This window comes from Chiloscyllium punctatum, chromosome 10 (assembly GCF_047496795.1).
Source record: "Chiloscyllium punctatum isolate Juve2018m chromosome 10, sChiPun1.3, whole genome shotgun sequence".
Classification (NCBI taxonomy): Eukaryota; Metazoa; Chordata; class Chondrichthyes; order Orectolobiformes; family Hemiscylliidae; genus Chiloscyllium; species Chiloscyllium punctatum.
In genome coordinates this window covers 110,764,969-110,783,167 of record NC_092748.1, presented here as the reverse complement: position 1 = coordinate 110,783,167, position 18,199 = coordinate 110,764,969, and the positions used below count along the sequence as shown (strand labels likewise).

At 44.8% G+C, this 18,199-nt stretch overlaps 1 protein-coding gene across 1 annotated transcript in view; it reads left to right on the top strand.

Annotated features, from left to right (window-relative positions):
* The first annotated feature begins 259 nt into the window (after positions 1-259).
* arhgef49 (Rho guanine nucleotide exchange factor 49) overlaps positions 260-18,199 on the top strand; it is a 153,369-nt gene continuing 135,429 nt past the window's right edge. Inside the window, exon 1 of the mRNA XM_072579936.1 lies at positions 260-817. The gene's annotated coding sequence lies outside the window, so the exon portion shown is untranslated. The remainder of the gene's footprint in view (positions 818-18,199) is intronic.

The following is an 18,199-nucleotide window of genomic DNA, read 5'->3' as shown; positions in this document are numbered from 1 at the left end:
TCAGGAGGGATGGTTAAACTGCAAGCTGTCTTAAGGCGCAGGGTCTGCACTTCCCCTCAGCACGAGAAAAATAATTGCTTTCTAAGCAAAATAAAAAAGACCTCACCCGACCCCTCACATGACCTGACCTTCCCATTATTAAAGCATTGTCAATTTATCTCCAGCGATCCAGATTGTTGATAGTAAATGATCCTAAGGTTTTAAAAGATGTGCTGTTAAACTCTGCCTGGCCAATCGGAGATTCTGTTCTGTTCCATGCTGTTGCCTGGTGACAGCAGACTGTCTGACAGACTGAGGAAGGAGAAGGGAGTGTTTTATTTTAGGGGGACTCATTGTCGATGCAGAGGTGTTACTGCTCGGTGGGGACCAGCACAACAAAGGACAGAGGTATCACATAACTGTGCTAAAGGCCCTCGTCCTTTTGCTTTGCTGAAGAATCCTCTGGATTTTATTTGACTGGACAGAACGCGCCCCTGAGCCGACAGGAGGGGAGAGACAAGGTGGTTCTGATGCTGGGAGCCCGTCGCTTGACGGTAGGATTGACTAACGAGACAGCTCTTTAATGCTGGGAGCCCGGAGAAGGTAGGAGGGCTGCCTTGTGCGTCCTTGTCCGGGAGAGATACAGCTCCATGGGCAACATTTGATACAGCACAAAACCTCCTGCAGCGTCTCCCAAAGGGTGCTCCTTCAAAAACAGACAGAATATTAACAGATTTTCTAACTGCGGGAAGACAAAGATGAGGCCACAAAGTGTTAGAAATGCAACGCAGTTCTCTTCCCTGCTACGTTTCCAGCTTTTATTTTTAGCCTGTTAAAGGTAATGGTCCATTGCTTATTTATAAGGGTACCTGAATATATAGTTGTGTATGACTGTGTATTCTGCAGTGTAGAAATGTCAGAGATTTTCAGCAGCTTTGGCAGATGTGGATGTGATATACCTGAGACAGTAACCTCCGTCTGCAATTTTTGAAAAATATATCTGTGTATTTTATGATCATGTTAGAACATCTTCCATTACTTCTCTGCCCTGTTGCAATAATGCGTCCATTGTGATCGCTGGCTCATCTATGCAGCTTTTAATGCAGAGGCAAGCAAATGAAGAAGTAACGAGGCAAATAAAAAGGCCAGAATTAGTTTCTAAAAGGGCGAATAGAATTTTACCTCCCCCTCCCCCTCCACTAGTCTCAAATCTGAGAGTATGCCTTGGGGCTGCCCTGGAAAGTATTGTATCAGCAGGAAAATCCTAATGATATCTAGGCCCAGTTCCACAATACTTGAATCTGGCAAATAGGACACAGTTGTGTGTGGGGCGGGGGAGTTGGGGGGGGGGCACAGGGTGGGCACAGAAAGTTGTTTGATGAATTGGTTTATTCTACTCCCAGCTCAATTTCAACTATGAGAGGGATGTATGTATTCCCAGGCCAGAGTAAGGACCAAATGTCCACCTTGCTCACACACCACCTCTGTTGCGTGTTACAGCAATTATGGGGGACTCTTTTATAGAGTCATACAGTAATAAAGCATTGAAACAGACCCTTCCAGTCCAACTTGTCCATTCTGACTAGATTATCCTAAATTCATCTGGTCCCATTTGCCAGCATTTGGCCAGTTCCCAATGGGGGAAGGCAATGGCTGAGTGGTATTATTGTGGTATAGACTGTAGACCCAGATAATGTTCTGGGACCTAGGTTCAAATCCCACCACAGCAGGCGATGTAGTTTGAACTCAGTAAGATCTGGAATTAAGAGTCTAATGAAGACCATGTGTCAACTGCTGGAAAACCCCGTCTGGTTCACTAATGCCCTTTAGGGAAGGGAGCTGCCATCATTACCTGGTCTGGCCTATATGTGACTCCAGACCCACAGCAATGTGGTTGACTCTTAATTGCCCAGATGGGCAATAAATGCTGGCCTGGCCAGTGCTGACCTCATCCCATGAGTGAATAGTAAACAAAAAATACCTCTAAACTCTTCCTATTCTTGTACCCATCCAGCTGCCTTTAAAATGTTGTAATTGTATCACCACTGCCTCTGGCAGCTCATTCCATACACACATCACCCTCTGCATGTTGACTAATCACACAGTGATTAATCCTCACCGTTTGGTTCACAACAGAACTAGACATGAGGTAATGCAAAACCCTGGTGATGAAGAGATTTGGGAACCAAAGATGTGAAGTCACCATCCCCTTTTTAGCTTTCCCAAAGACAGCTGTGCCTGGAAGAGTGGCACATTTCATCTGAGTCTCTTATTGAAAGATACAAGGGGCAGCATGGTGTCTCAGTGTGAGCACTACTGCCACACAGTGGGTTCAATTCTAGCCTCGAGCAACTGTCTGTGTGGAGTTTGCACATTCTCCCTGTGTCTGCGTGGGTTTCCTCTGGATGCTTCAGTTTCCTCCCACAATCCAAAGATGTGCGTGTTAGGTGAATTGGCCATGCTGAATTGCCCCATAGTGTTTAGGGATGTGTAGGTTAGGTGCATTAGTCAGCAGTAAAATGTAGAGTAATCGGGTAAGGGAATGGGTCTGGTTGGGTTGCTTGTCAGAGGGTTGGTGTGGACTTGTTAGGCCGAAGGGCCTGTTTCCACACTGTATGGAGTCTATGATTCTGAGAGGGCTTGTCTGGGGGTATAGTGAGAGATGTTTCCAGTAATGGTGGAATCTCTAATTAGAGGACATAGTTACAGTATAAGGGAACACATTTAAAAACTGTGGTAGAAAGGAATTTCTTCTCCCAGAGTCTAGTGAATGTCTGGAATTCTCCATCCCAGGGAGTTGTAGAGGCTAGATCACAAAGTATTTAAAGAGGAGGTAGATTTTTGAAATATTGATAAATTAAGGAGCCGGCATGAAAGAGGATTTGAGGCATGGGGCAGATCTTCCTGATGAAGGGCTCCTGCCTGAAACGTTGATTTTCCTGCTCCTCGGATGCTGCCTGACCTGCTGTGCTTTTCCAGCACCATTCTGATCGAGACTCTAATCTCCAGCATCTGCAGACCTCACTTTCGCCTATGGGGCAGATCTTGCCAAGGTAGGCTCGATGGGCTGAATGGACCTCTCCAGCCCTTTATTCCTTATGTCCTTGTGAGTAAGAAGGTTGCAGAATGGAGTCTTACTCCAGAAGCCAGAGTTCAAACCCTGTAACTTGATTCTCCCAGTGCAGTAGTGAGGGAATGCTGCATTGCCAGGTGAAAGGGAAAATCTCAGTCCCGACTACTCTTTCACATGGAGAATTGATTATCCCAAAGCACTATTTCAAACAATGGCCAGGGAGTTGTTTCTTAGTATCCTGGCTGATAATTATCCCTGAATCAACATCTCTGAAAAAGCAGAGCATCTGCTAATTGCTGTTTGTGGAAATTGGCTGCTAATATCTGACATTTTAAAAGTCCTTTATTGACTGTAAGACATAGCTGGGACTTCCTAAATTCATGAAAGACATGGCAAAAATGCAAGTGTTCCTTCATTTTCCTTCTGAGTGTACTACACCTATCACAAGTAGCTCAATCTGTCAGGTATTGCTGTCTCCTGTTCTGATCTAAGTCAGTGTTACACCTGGGCTGTTATAGCTAACCTTAGGCCGTGAAAGCTTGGGAAGGTTCCAGTTCCTGCTGTACACCTTCTGGGAAGTATAAATGGGTGAGATTGGAATTGGAACCAGTTCTAACATGTGCTGAAACATAGTGTAGAAAATATGTAAGAGTAGGCTATTCGGCCCTTCGAGGCCTGCACCACCACTCAATATGATCATGGCTGATCATGCAATCTCAGTACCCCATTCCTGCTTTCTCTCCATACCTTGATCCCTTCAGCTGCAAGGGCCACGTCCAACTCCCTCTTGTATGTATCTAACAAACTGGCCCCAACAGCTTCCTGTGGGAAGAGAATTCCACAGGTTCACAACTCTCTGAGTGAAGAAATTCTTCCTCATCTCTGTCCTGAATGGCTTACCCTTTATTCTTAGATTGTGACCCCTAGTTCGGGACTTCCCCAACATATGGCAGTCCCAGGCTATATTTGGAAAGTTAAAATGCCCTACCATATGCACCCTATTATTTTAACAGATATCTGAGATCTCCCTACAAATTTAATTTTCAATTTCCTGCTGGCTATTGGGGTTGTCTTATAGTACAATCCCAATAAGTTAATCATCCCTTCCTTATTTCTCCATTCCACCAAAATAATTTCCCTGACCATATTCCTAGGAATATCTTCCCTATGCCAAAATGCTGTCCCTTATCAAAAATGCCACTCCCCTTCCTCTCTTGCCCCCCTTTCTATCCTCCCTACAGCATTTGTATCCTGAAATATTAAGCTGCCAAACCTGTCCATCCCTGAGCCATGTTTCCGTAATTGCTATGATATCCCAGTCCCATGTTCCTAACCATGCCCTGAGTTCATCTACTTTCCCTGTTGGGCCTCTTGCATTGAAATAAATACAGTTTAATTTATCAGTCCGACCTCATTCTCTGCTTTGTTCCTGCCTGTCCTGACTGTTTGACTTGCTCCTTTTCTCAACTGTGTCAGTCTCAGACTGATCTCTTTCCTCAATGTCTCCCCACCTTACTAGTTTAAATCCTCCCGAGCAGCTCTAGCAAATCTCCCCGCCAGTATGTTAGTCCCCTTCCAATTCAGGTGCAATTGTCCTTATACAGGTTATTTCTTCCACAGAAGAGATTCCAATGATCCAACAATCTGAACCCTTCAACCCTGCACCAGCTCCTCAGCCACACATCAGCTTAGTTTGTCTTAATGAATAGAGAAGATAGTTTTTCCCATTATTTTTATTATGTGAACTTGTTGGCTTTGTGCATGTCCCTCTATTCCAATGAAACTGAGGAAGGTTCACTGGCTTCAATACTGCATGAAGATTGCATGTATTATCAGTGACCAAGTGAATTTCTCCTTCACAGTGCCAAGTTTGTGACAAAGAAACTGCAGATGCTGGAATCCAAAGGAGACAGGCAGGAGGCTGGAAGAACACAGCGAGCCAGGCAGCATCAGGAGGTGGAGAAGTTAACGTTTCAGGTGTAACCCTCCTTCAGGAATGTTGGGGGGGGTGGTTTAGGGGGAGCTGCAGATAAGAGTCGGGGGGAAGGTTATGGGTAGAAAAAGGATCAGAATGGTCAGGCCATGGTAGGTGAATGCAGATGGTGGGCACAACCTGGTTTGTCGATCGGAGGAATGAATCCGGTTGGTAGCTGGAAGGAAGGGTCGATTGGAGGGATGGAGGGGTAGTCGGGGGATGGGTGAGAAGGTTATTTGAAACTGGAGAACTCAATATTGAGTCCTCCGGGCCTGTAACCTGGTCAGGCAGAAGATGAGGTGTTGTTCCAGAAATTTGTGGTCTGATTCACTGTGGCAATGGAGGAGGCCGAGGATGAACATGTCGGAGAGGGAGTGGGGAAGGGGCATTTGAAATGGGTGGGAGACTAGGAGATCCGGTTGGCTCCTGGGGGCTGAAGTGCTCGGCGAAACGTGCCCTTAGTTTACGTTTGGTCTCACCGATGTGGAGAAGACCATATTGGGGGTACAGGATGTACCAAACTAGGTTGTAGGAGAGGTAAAAACAGTGACTGCAGATGCTGGAAACCAGATTCTGGATTAGATGGTGCCGGAAAAGCACTGCAGTTCAGGCAGCATCCGAGGAGCGGGAAAATCAGCGTTGATTTTCCTGCTCCTCGGATGCTGCCTAATCTGTTGTGCTTTTCCGACACCACTCTAACCTAGGTTGGAGGAGAGGCAGGTGAACCTCTGTTGCACCTGGAAGGACTGTTTAGGGCTCTGTATGGAGGTGAGGGAGCACAAACACAAGTAACATAACATAATGGCCTCCTACAGTGCTATAACCATTGTACGGTTCAGGTGGCCTCAGGTGGAAGTGCATTTACTTCTGAATCAGCAGTTAGTGAGCCAAAGGCCGCTTCTGAATCTTTAGCCCACAGTTCTTGACCAAACGACTCAGTGGGATACTGAGGGAGTGTGGCACTATTGGAGCTGCTGTGCTTTGGATCATATGCAAAAACTCAATAGTGGATCAAGTTTTGTGTGAAGATTTGTAGCTCAGGTGCTGGTTGCAGTTGTTGTGGCTCTGTTCACCAAGCTGGCAATTCTAGGTGACATCCTCAGTGCCGTGGAGCCTCCTGTGAACCAACACCGTACAGCAGCACCCTACAGGTTCTGTTGCACCATTTTGGAGAGGACCTTTGTAAGTGGCAGAGGATACTGAGAGAATAATTCACAAACCATACGGGGTCTTGGGCTTCAGAATGGAGGTTCCAAGTGCAACCGGTAGTTTTGCATCTTTATAAAGCTCTTGGTAAAGCCACACCAGACGTACAGCATTGTTTTTCAGGGCTGGCCACATATTTGCGGGAGAATGTGATGGTCCTTGAAAAGGCACAGAGGAGATTGACAAGGACGGTTTCAGGGGTGAGGGATTTTAGTGACAAGTTTTGGAAAAGCTGATGTTGTTCTTCTTGGAGAAACGTGGCTGAGAGGGGGATTTGATCAGCGTGTACCAGTTTATGACAGGTTTAAATGCAGAAAGGTTGTTTCCCCTCTTGTGAGAGTCTAGGACCAGAGGACGTTATCTCTGAATAAAGGGTCACACACTTAAGACAGAGATTAGGAGGCATTTGTCTTCTCAGATGGTTCTAAATCTATGGAATTTTTTTAACTGCAGGAGAATGTAGAGGCTGGGTCATTTAGTATATTCGAGGCTGAGATAGACTCAGATAAACAGTAAAGAAATGAAGGGTTATACAGAAAAGGCAGGAAAGTGGAGTTGAGGGTTATCAGATCAGCCATGATGTCATTGAATTGCAGAACAGACTCAATGAAATGAATGACCTACCTCTGTTCCTGCGTCTTATGTTCAAGATAATGTAGACAGGAAGGGCTGTTCCTAATATTTGTTCGTAGGGGATTTGGTTGTGGGAAGAGATGAAGTGGGACATGAGAAAGAACTTTTTAATGTAGTGAGAGGTTATGACTGGGGCTGCCTGCCTGTGAGTGTGATGGAAGCGGAAATGTTCGATCATTTCGAAAGGATATTACATGGGCACCTGGCAGAAATAAACTTGCAGGGCAGCAAGGAGAATGTGCTTGACTGACAATTGTCCTTGCCTCAGAAGTACTTCCTTGGGCTGTGAGCTGCTGCGGAATATCCCAAAGCTGTGACAGGTGCTAGAGAAATGCAACTCTTCCTTATTCTTTTTGTGGTCTCTTGGCCCGCTGTCCAGTTTTGATGATCGTCAAGTGGTGTCAAAGTTTCCTTTTCACCGTGGATGTTCGTCCAGTTGTCATTTGAGCTATTTTAAAATAATTGGGATAAGAATTGGAGGGGAGATAAGGGGAATTTGCCTTCTTTAATGTAGTGTGTTGTTACAATCTGAAAGCACTTCTAAAAGGGCATATTCGAACATGTGAATAAGCAGAGGCGACATTACCCTTCCAGCCTGCTCCGCCATTCAATAAGATTATGGCTGTTCTGATTTTAACCACAACTCTATACTTCTGCATACTCTGTACCCACCCCGCAATAATCTTTCACCCTCCCTTGACAATCAAGAATCTATCTACCCTCACCTTAAAAATATTTAACAATTCTGCATCTACTGCCTGTTCAGGAAGGGATTTCAAAGACTCACAGCCCACTGAAGAAAAAAAATTCAGAAGTAGCTTTGAAAACCCAGATGGATAAATTCTTGGGTTGGAGGGAATGATACTTGGAAGGTGATGGGCAAAGAGTAAAGCAGGTGCTCAGAAAGCAAATGCAATATGCTAAAGCCTTTGTGTAATACATGTGTCTTTTGCAGTATTTAACAAAGTTAATCACATCAATTTCTTTGCCAATATGATTAGATGTGCTGGATGCACGGGAAGAATCAATAACTCAGCTTCTTTATCTGTTATTACTTGTTCACATTCTCGTTGGAGCCTGGTTTGTTGATTATTTCAAATTATTTTCCTATTATACAAAGCCAAAATGCTTGACAATTCCCAGGCACAGACCTGTTAAAAGTCCCGTCAATTGAATCGCAGATCTGGCCAGCCCACACCAATGATCATTTGAACTGCCCGCCTAACACTTCAAACTCACTCAGGAAGCAACGTTGTCACAAACCAGATACCTCAGCAATTCCCCCATCCCACCCCCAGGTGGATGGTTTGCTTTCCTCTCCTCTCCCAATAGTGACTGATGTCCTCAGGTACTGTACATGTGAAACCATGGCTGATAGAGTCATAGAGATGTACGGCACGGAAACAGACCCTTCAGCCCAAACTATCCATGCTGACCAGATTTCCTAACCTCATCTAGTCCCATTTGCCAGCACTTGGTCCATGTTCCTCCAAACCCTTCCTATTCATATACCCATCCAGATGCCTTTTAAATGTTGCAATTGTACCAGCCTTCACCACTTCCTCTGGTAGCTCACTCCATACATGCACCACCCTCTGTGTGAAAAAGTTGCCCCTTAGGTCTCTTTCATATCTTTCCCCTCTCACTCTAAACCTATGCCCTCTAGTTCTGGACTCCCCCACCCCAGGGTAAAGACCTTGTCTGTTTATCCTACCCATGCCCCTCATGATTTTATAAACCTCTATTTATATTTAAAATATTTACAGTGGTATTGCCAGGGTTGGAGGATTTGAGCTATAGGGAGAGGCTAAATAGGCTGGGGCTGTTTTCCCTGGAGCATCGGAAGCTGAGGGGTGACTTTATAGAAGTTTATAAAACCATGATGGGCATGGAATTTGTAAATAGACAAGGTCTTTTCCCTGGTTTGGGTGAGTCCAGAACTAGAGGGCATAGGTTTAGGGTGAGAAGGGAAAGATTTAAAAGGGACCTGAGGGGCAAAGTTTTCAAGCAGAAGGTGGTACGTGTATGGAATGAGCTGCCAGAGGAAGTGGTGGAGGCTGGTACAATTGCAACATTTAAAAGGCATTTGGATGGATACATGAAAAAGAGAGATATGGACCAAGTGCTGGCAAATGGGACTAGATATCTGGTTGGCATGGATGAATTGGACTAAAGGGTGTGTTTCCATGCTGTACGTCTTTATGACTCTAAACATCCTAATCCCATTTTCTTGCATTTGGCCCACAGCCTTGCATGCTTTGCAATTGCAAGTGCCTATCTGAATAAATGTAACGAGAGGTGATGTCCTTGTGCCATTTTTGCAGGACTGCTAACCATAGATCCAGCTAATGTTCTGGTGACCTGGGTTCGAATCCCATCATGGCAGATGGTTGAATTTGAATTCAATAAATACCCATAATTAAAGAGTCTAACGATGACCGTGAATCCATTGTCGGAAAAACCCATCTGGTTCACTAATGTTCTTTAGGGAAGGAAACTGCCAACCATACCTGCTCTAGTGTCCAGGTGACTCCAGACCTACAGCAATATGGTTGACTCTTAACCCTCATCTGGGCAATTAGGGATGGGCAATAAATGCTGGCAAAGCCAGCGATACCTCATCCTGTGAATGAATAAAGAAGAAAAAGTACTTCTTCGATGTTATGAGGGTTTCTGCCTTTGCCATCCTTACAGGCAATGAGTTCCAAATTCCCACAACCTTTCCTCACATGCCCTCTAAATGGGGTAGCACGGTGGCTCAGTGGTTAGCACTGCTGCCTCACACCACCAGGGTGCCAGGTTCGTTTCCATCCTCAGGTGACAGTCTGTGTGGTGGTTGCACATTCTCCCCATGTCTGCATGGGTTTCCTCTGGGTGCTCTGGTTTCCTCCCACAATCCAAAGATGCGTAGGTCAGGTGAATTGGCCATGCTAAATTGCCCATAGTGCTAGCTGCATTAGTCGGAGGAAATTTGAGGAAAGACATTCTGGCTATTGAGGGAGTGCAGCGTAGGTTCACGAGGTCAATTCCTGGAATGGCAGGATTGCCTTACACGGAAAGACTGAAGCGACTGGGCTTGTATACCCTTGAGTTTAGAAGACTGAGAGGGGATCTGATTGAAACGTATAGGATTATGAAAGGACTGGACACTCTGGCAGGAGGGAACATATTTCCGTTGATGGGGGAGTGCCGAACCAGAGGACACAACTTAAAAATACAGGGTAGACCATTTAGGACAGAGATGAGGAGAAACTACTTCACCCAGAGAGTGGTGGCTGTGTGGAATGCTCTGCCCCAGAGGGCAGTGGAGGCCCAGTCTCTGGATTCTTTTAAGAAAGAATTGGATAGAGCTCTTAAAGATAGTGGAGTCAAGGGTTATGGAGATAAGGCTGGAACAGGATACTAATTAGGAATGATCAGCCATGATCATATTGAATGGCGGTGCAGGCTCGAAGGGCAGAATGGCCTACTCCTGCATCTATTGTCTATTGTCTATTGTCTATTGAAATGGGTCTGGATGGGTTACTTTTCGGAGGGGTCGGTGTGGACTGGTTGGGCCGAAGGGCTTGTTTCCACACTGTAGGGAATCTAATCTAAACCTCTTGCCCCTTACCTTAAATCAGTGCCCCCGCGGTTATTGATTCTTCCACAGAGGGGAAAGTTATTTCCTGTCTAAAACCCTCATAATTTGATACCTTCAATCATGTGCCCTGTCTTCTGCTTCAGTGAAAATAACCCCGGTCTATCCAACCTCTGTTCATAACTGAAACTCTCCAGCTTCGAAAACAACCTGGTAAATCTCCTCCGCACCCTCACCAGTGCTATCTCATCCCTCCTAGAATGTGGATTCCAGACCTGCACACAGTACTCTTTGCTGTGGCCTAACCAACATGTGGTGTGGGCACCACCCTGAGGAACAGTAGAAGCTGAGACTCAATTGGTGTCACTTATCTGGATCTATTTAGATTGGCTCTATCAGGTGACCTGAGCACAGACTACCTCTTGGAATTCTCAGTGCAGGAGTGAGGGGGTGCTGCACTGTTGGAGGTACCATCTCCCATGTGAGATTCTCGACCAAGGGTTCCTGAGGTTTTTTTGGGAGCTGGAATTTTCAGTCTACCTTGGAACATGGGACGATGCTGGAGTGGAAAACATGTTTTGTAAAATATGGAAGTCAACAAGGGGCTTAGGGAGGGGACTGTACTTTAAGTTTGCGTTCTAATGTTTTGTTTGGGACAGATGAAGATCTGGGTCTATTGCATTTCTGTAGCACCTTTCAAACTGAAGAGATCCTTTAAAGCCAATGAGGCAGCTTTGATGTGTGGTCACAATTTTAAAGCAGGAAGCAAAATGTTTGCGTACCAAAATCCCACAAATATGGTGTGACAATAGTCAGATGAGTTGCCTTTTATGGATAGTTATTGACCAGGACACCAGAGAAATCTCCTGCTTTTCTTTGTAATAGTGCCATTGGAGCTGTTATGTTTTATTTTAAGTTTAATTTGAAAGAGGACAGTGCAGCACACCCTCAGCTCTTCACCTCAGGTGCCAGCTCGATTTTTGTGCTCAAGCCCCTGGAGTGGGACTTCAGCACACAATCTCAACCCATTCATTACAGCCAGCATCTATATCATTCATAACTTCTTTGGACAAGACACCATGCAAACAGGAGAAAGGAACATTCAGTGTATCAAACGGACATTTAATGTTTTGGTTTGTATCACAAAATCTTTGAATAATTTGATGGTAGGACAGTCTATAGCTGGGAGAATGTGCAAACTCTACACAGACAGTTGCTTGATGCTCGAATTGAACCCAGGACCCTGGTGCTGTGAGGCAGCAATGCTAACCACTGAGCCACTGTGCCGCCCAGAAATTCAGGCTCGTCCGCGATTTGAACCAGGGACCTCTCTCAAGTCTGCGGAATTTGAAGGCCCTAAGCGAGAATCATACCACTAGACCAACGAGAGACACTTCTGGAAGTCCATCCCTGAATACCCTCTGTCTCTCGACCTCTCATTTCCTTTAAGGTGTTTTGAGCAAGACTTTGGTCATCTGGTACTGCCATCTCTCTGTCACAAGGCCTGGTGTTAAAATGGGTAAAAACAATTACTGCAGATGCTGGAAACCAGATTCTGGATTAGTGGTGCAGGAAGAGCACAGCAGTTCAGGCAGCATCCAAGGAGCAGCGAAATCGACGTTTCGGGCAAAAGCCCTTCATCTGGAATAAAGGCAGAGAGCCTGAAGCGTGGAGAGATAAGCTCGAGGAGAGTGGGGGTGGGGAGAGAGTAGCATAGAGTTGTGCAAGAGCATATTGTGTAAAAGGTGGCATATGAATACAAATTATTGTTGGAATAACATTCAGCTGCAAGCTGCTACATTCTGTGCATAAACAATGTCTTTGAGGTTGTGGTTGTTAGGTTTCCAAGGTTATGGCTGCACTATATTAGTGGGATCTCGTGTGTTTTAAAGCTATCAATCCAGGGAAAGAAACAAAGTGAGTAGATTTACAGTTACCAGAATCTTGTATGGGAAACAAGAGACATCGATGGGAGAAGTGGCAGAAGGGTAGGGACCAGAATGAATTTGGTGTTAGGTAAGCAGTCCTGTCAGACGAATCTTAGCTACTCAACCATGGCGGATATTGTTTGAGCTCCTCAGCAACTGTACTGCAGAGATTGAATAAAACATGAACTGACAGTTACAGCTCATCTGATATCTGACACAGACTGTGAGCTCGCGTCAGAATGATAGACTGATGCAGAGGCAAAAGGAAGACCCCATTGCCTATTATCCCTATCCCAGCCCACCTGAACTCACAGGCTCCCAAAAACCCTCCACAATTTCGTTCCCCTGCCAATAACAAAGGCAAACAACTAATGTCCTTCAGCCGGAAAAATTTGCTATCCTTATCCAATCTGGTCTGCAGGTGACTCCAGATCCACAGAAATGTGTAGATAAAAACAATGTCTGCAGATGCTGGAAACCAGAGTCTAGATTAGAGTGGCGCTGGAAAAGCACAGCAGGTCAGGCAGCATCTGAGGAGCAGGAATAGATGAAGGCCTTTTGCCCGAAACGTCGATTTTCCTGCTCCTCGGATGCTGCCTGACCTGCTGTGCTTTTCCAGCAACACTTTAATCTAGACCCCCATAGAAATGCGTGTTGACTCCAAAATACCCTCTGAAATAGCTGAACAACTCATGGGTTAGTGGTCTTATCACTAGCAGAGACCCCAGTAATGTTCTGTTTGAATCCTATCATGGCAGGTGGCGGAAAGTGAGTTCAATAAAAATCTAGAATTGAGTGTCTAACGATGACCATGAAACCAATGTCTGTTGTCAGGAAAGACTCATATTTTGGCAGCGCTAGAATCCAGTCATATTTCGTACTTGATGTATTGTGCCTTCTCCCAACATCAGTTGGGTGTACATAAAGTCACCCATTCACCGCTTGCCTGTGATGTGGCCCTTTTGTCCTGCATACATGGGTGGAAAATAGGCACTTATGGTCGAAGGTATTCGGAGTGCAAGGGGTGACTGGCTCTTACAAAACTGCATCCCAGAAGGAGTCAATGATGTGGAAATATGTACTCATTGCACCCAGTTTCCATGAGCTGAAGAAGCAAGGGAATTTCAAGGTACAAATATTCCGTATCCAATGTTGCATTCTGTTGCAGCCTTACTCAAACAGCTTCTTTACTGGCCTCCTGGGTGACCAATTTAATTAGGTCTAGAACGGCTTGAATAGAAAATATTGATAGTACTCAGGGGACCAGGCAGCTTCTATATGTTCTTGTGAGGGTGAAAGTCAAGGTTGACAGGAATAGGAAACCCTGGATGACCAGAGATATTGAGGCTTTGATCAGGAAAAAAAGGAGGTATGACTCAGGTAGAGGCAGCTAGGATCAAGGGAATCCCTGGAAGTATATGCGGGATACAGGAGTTTACTGAGGAAGGAAATCAGGAGGGTGAAAAGGGGGCACAAGGTAGCCTTGGCTGAGAAGATTAGGATGAGTCCAAAGAGTTTCATTAAGTATATTAAAGGAAAAAGAATAACTAGAGAGAGAATGGGAACCCTGAAGGACCAAAGTGGGCATGTAAGTGTAGAACCGCAAGAGATGGGCAAAATCCTCAATGAATATTTCTCCTCTGTGTTTATTATGAAGGAAAACATGAAGACTTGGGAACTTGGGGAAGGTTAGTGGTCATATCTTGGGGACAGTTCACATCACAGTATAGCAAGTGTTAGACGTATTAGAATGTATGAAGGTGGATAAATCTCCTGGTCCTAGTGGTGTGCCTCAGGGGTTGGTGCTGGACTCATTACTGTTTGTTATCTATATCAATGATTTGGATGAGAATGTCCAAGGCATGGTTGGTAAGTTTGCAGATGACACTAAAGTAGGCAGTATCGTGATCCGTGAGGAAGGTTATCAGAAATTGCAGCAGGACCTTGATCAGCTGGGGGAGTGGGCTGAGAAATGTCAAATGGAGTTTAATATAGATAAGTGTGAGGTCTTGCATTTTGTAAAGTCAAATCAAGGTAGGAGTTTCAAAGTGAATGGTAGGGCCTTAAGAAGTGTGGTGGAACAGAGGGACCTTGGAGTTCAGGTGCACGGTTCTCTGAAAGTAGGTTCCAGGTAGACAGGGTAATGAAGAAAGCTTTTAGCACACTGGTCTTCATCAGTCAGGGCTTTGAGTATAGAGGTTGGGAGGTTATGTTGCAGTTGTACAGGGTATTGGTGAGGCCGCATTTGGAGCATTGTGTTCAGTCTTGGTCACCTTGTAATAGGAAGGATGTTATTAAACTGGAAAGAGTGTAGACGAAATTTGCAAGGATGTTGCCAGGACTCAATGGTCTGAGTTATAAGGAGAGGTTGGACAGGCAGGGACTTTTTTCTTTAGCGCGTAGGAGTCTGAGGGGGGATCTTACAGCGGCATATAAGATCATGAGAGGCATGGATGGGGTGAATGCACTCAGTCTTTTTCCCAGGTTTGGGGAATCATGGACCAAAGGGGAACAAATAAAAGGGAACCTGGTGGGCAACTTTCTTACGCAGAGAGTGGTATACACATGAAATGAGCTGCCAGTGGAAGTGGTTGAGGCGGGTACATTAATAATATTTAAAAGGCATTTGGACAAATACATGGATAGGAAAGGATTGGAAGGATATGGGCCTAGTGCAGGGAAATAGGGTTAGCATTGAAGGACATTTTGGTCGGCATGGACCAGTTTGGGCTGAAGGGCCTGTCTCTGTGCTGTAGGACTCTATGACTCTGAAGCAATAGGTGACCTGGTGCAGAGAGGCCTTGATGCTCATGGCACATTGCCAAAAAGGGAGTGATATTGGGGAAAACAAAATTACAACAGAAGGGTTTGGGGGAGCTTTTGTTCTAATTGTCATTGGTGGTACCTGCCCCCTCATTGTGGTCAAGTCATTGTGGGCACTTGATGGTATCTGCCCCCTCCACCAGAGTGTGACAAATAGTAAGGGTTGTTTGAGGTAGTTTGCTGCCAATAGTTCTCCTTTGTCTATATTGTGTCTAGGTTCTGTCTATCCATGGTAGAGAATGTCCACTGGATGAATCCACACAGGAAAGACACTTCTTATGTACAATCTGGTTTATGGCATGATAGCAGTAACTACAACTTACCTTACTAGTCAGGCATAATTACTGAGCACTCCCTGGAGCTGTGCAGACCCATCTGCTCCTGAGTGTAGAATTGCCTGTCTCTTCTCAAAGACTATGTGAGATTATCAGATTGAGTGGGGCTAATGCAATTTCAACATTAACTCTTTCAGAAGTATTAGCCAAATGTTTTGGTTTGTTCACGGGGTATGGGCATTGCCGGTTGGGTCAGCATTTATTGTTCATTCCTAATTATCCAGAGGACTGTTAAGAGTCAACCACATTGCTGTGGGTCTGGAGCCACATATAGGCCAGAGCAGGTAAAGATGGCAGTTCCGTTCCTAAAGGGCATTAGTGAAGCAGATGGGATTTTAACAGCAACATTAGTTGTCATTAGACTTTTAATATGAGTTTTTTAATTGAATTCAAATTCTACCATTTGTCATAGTAGGATTCAAATCCCAGAACAGTACCAGAGCCTCAATTGATTAATCTAGTGACAATACCTCTATGCTAACATCTCTTCTTGCTATCACAGATTGAATGGCAAAATGGTGAACAGCTGCCATTGGGAAGCAAAAACAAGATAAGAGATTAATTAATTCCCATTTAAGCTTATTTTGCAGAAACCTGTGAACACCAGTCCCTGCTACTTTACTTTTGCAAGCAACCTAAGCTGTGATTGGTGCTTGTAGAACTCTATGGAGGTCTCCATCAAAAGGCTAGCTTGTTTAAAGTTTCACTGAAGACATTCCCAGGAGTTGGTGCTAACTCATCCCCTAACCCCTTTCTACTGCCTCACCGTAATCCCTACACTAACTACCACAGTTTCACAAGATTCACCTGAGGTTTGTTGCTCTGTCATTTTCGTTGTGGACAAAATCAGAAATCACATGACACAAGGTTATAGTCCAACCAGTTTATTTTTAATCACAAGCTTTCAGAGCGCTGCTCCTTCATCAGGTGTTGTGTGACTTCTGACCTGACGGAAGTGAGGATCACAGTTGCTGGAGATCAGAGTCTAGATCAAAGTGGTGCAGGAAAAGCACAGCAGGTCAGGCAGCATCCGAGGAGCAGGAAAATCGACGTTTCGGGCAAAGTGAGGCCTCATTCCAGATGAAGGGCTTTTGCCCGAAACGTCAATTTTCCTGCTCCTCGGATGCTGCCTGACCTGCTGTGCTTTTCCTGCACCACGCTAATCCTGACTTCTGACATTGTTCAGCCTAGTTCAATGCTGACACCTCTACGATGTCGTTGCGAGTCTTAGTTTGGGTTGTGGCCTTAGTAAGATTAGATAGAGAGTGTAGAAAGCAAAGCAGCTGACAAATTTTACCTTTTATTTAACGTTGTTTATTTTTACCTTTAAATAGAGGCTTTGGCATATTGGTAATATCACTGGGCTCTTAATCCAGAGCTCCAAAAGTATTGTTCTGGGGGTCACGGGTTCAAATCCCACCTCGAAAGATGGTGAAATTTGAATTCAATAAAAATCTGGAATAAAAGGTAGTCTGATGGTGACCATGTAGCCATCATTGATTGTTGTAAAAACCCATCTACTTTTCTAATGTCCTTTAGGAAAGAAATCTACTGTCCTTATGCAGTCTGAGACATCAAACCAACAGCAACTACCCTCTGTGCAATTCATGGCTAATAAATGCCAGTCTAGCCAAGGGCACCAACATGCATCTCATGGATGGCTTTTTAAAAATATATACAGGATAAAGTCCAACGTGAGACTGCACGTGGAACCATCTCAATAACCTCTGCTGCCATGTGATCTTCCATCACGAATGAGGACTGATTGAATATATTTATCATTCACTCTTTACACTGCAGTCGCTGGTGAAGGTGATGGGTTTGATTGGCAGGTATGGCACGTAATTAAAATCAGGTCCAATTTTGGACCTTCAGCACCTTGTGACACAGTGATGCCTGCCCATGGCCTTTACCTGAAAGCTGTACCGCTGCTCAATTTCTACCCAAATGTTCCTGAAAGGGAGAGGGAAGGAACAAAGAGAAACTGGAAAAATAATTTCCAGCCGACCGCAAAATAATGACAGATAGCACGAGTCAGGAGTGAGCACATCCAATTTAAGTTCTAAATTGGAGGGATCTGAGATGGACATGATGAAAGAGACAGTCAAGATGGTTCGGGAGCTTTTGTCAGAGGTTGCAAATTTGAAAAGTGGCCTTATCACACAGATCATTAAAGGCAGTGCATCAGCTATGAGCAATGGCATGTGATGCACCCATCTATATATCTAGTTTTCGACATTCAATATGAAAGGATTGCAGTGGATTACCACTGATTCATACAGTGTACATGGCCCCGGGTGCATGAAGAGGAAGGCTTTTACACTTCTCCAATTAGCGTCGGCAGACAGCAGAATAATCCTTGCAGATTTTTTTTCTCGAGCCTGCAGATGTCTGCACACTTCTGCTGCAGTTTAACAGCAGATTAAAAGATAATGTCATGCCCTTCCCCCAATTCACTCATTTCCCAGCAGCTTCTTATATACTGGTTTAAGCTACAGATGACCAATTTTATTGCAGTGAAGATACTTATCGAGCCCTGGGTTCTCAAAGTCAATAAACAAAACTCCACACACTTAAAAGATTCTTAGCGGGGGTTGAATTTTTTTTTAATGTTTCAATGACACTGTCTTTCTGGGAAGAGGGTAAAGCATTGAGGTGGAGAGGCTG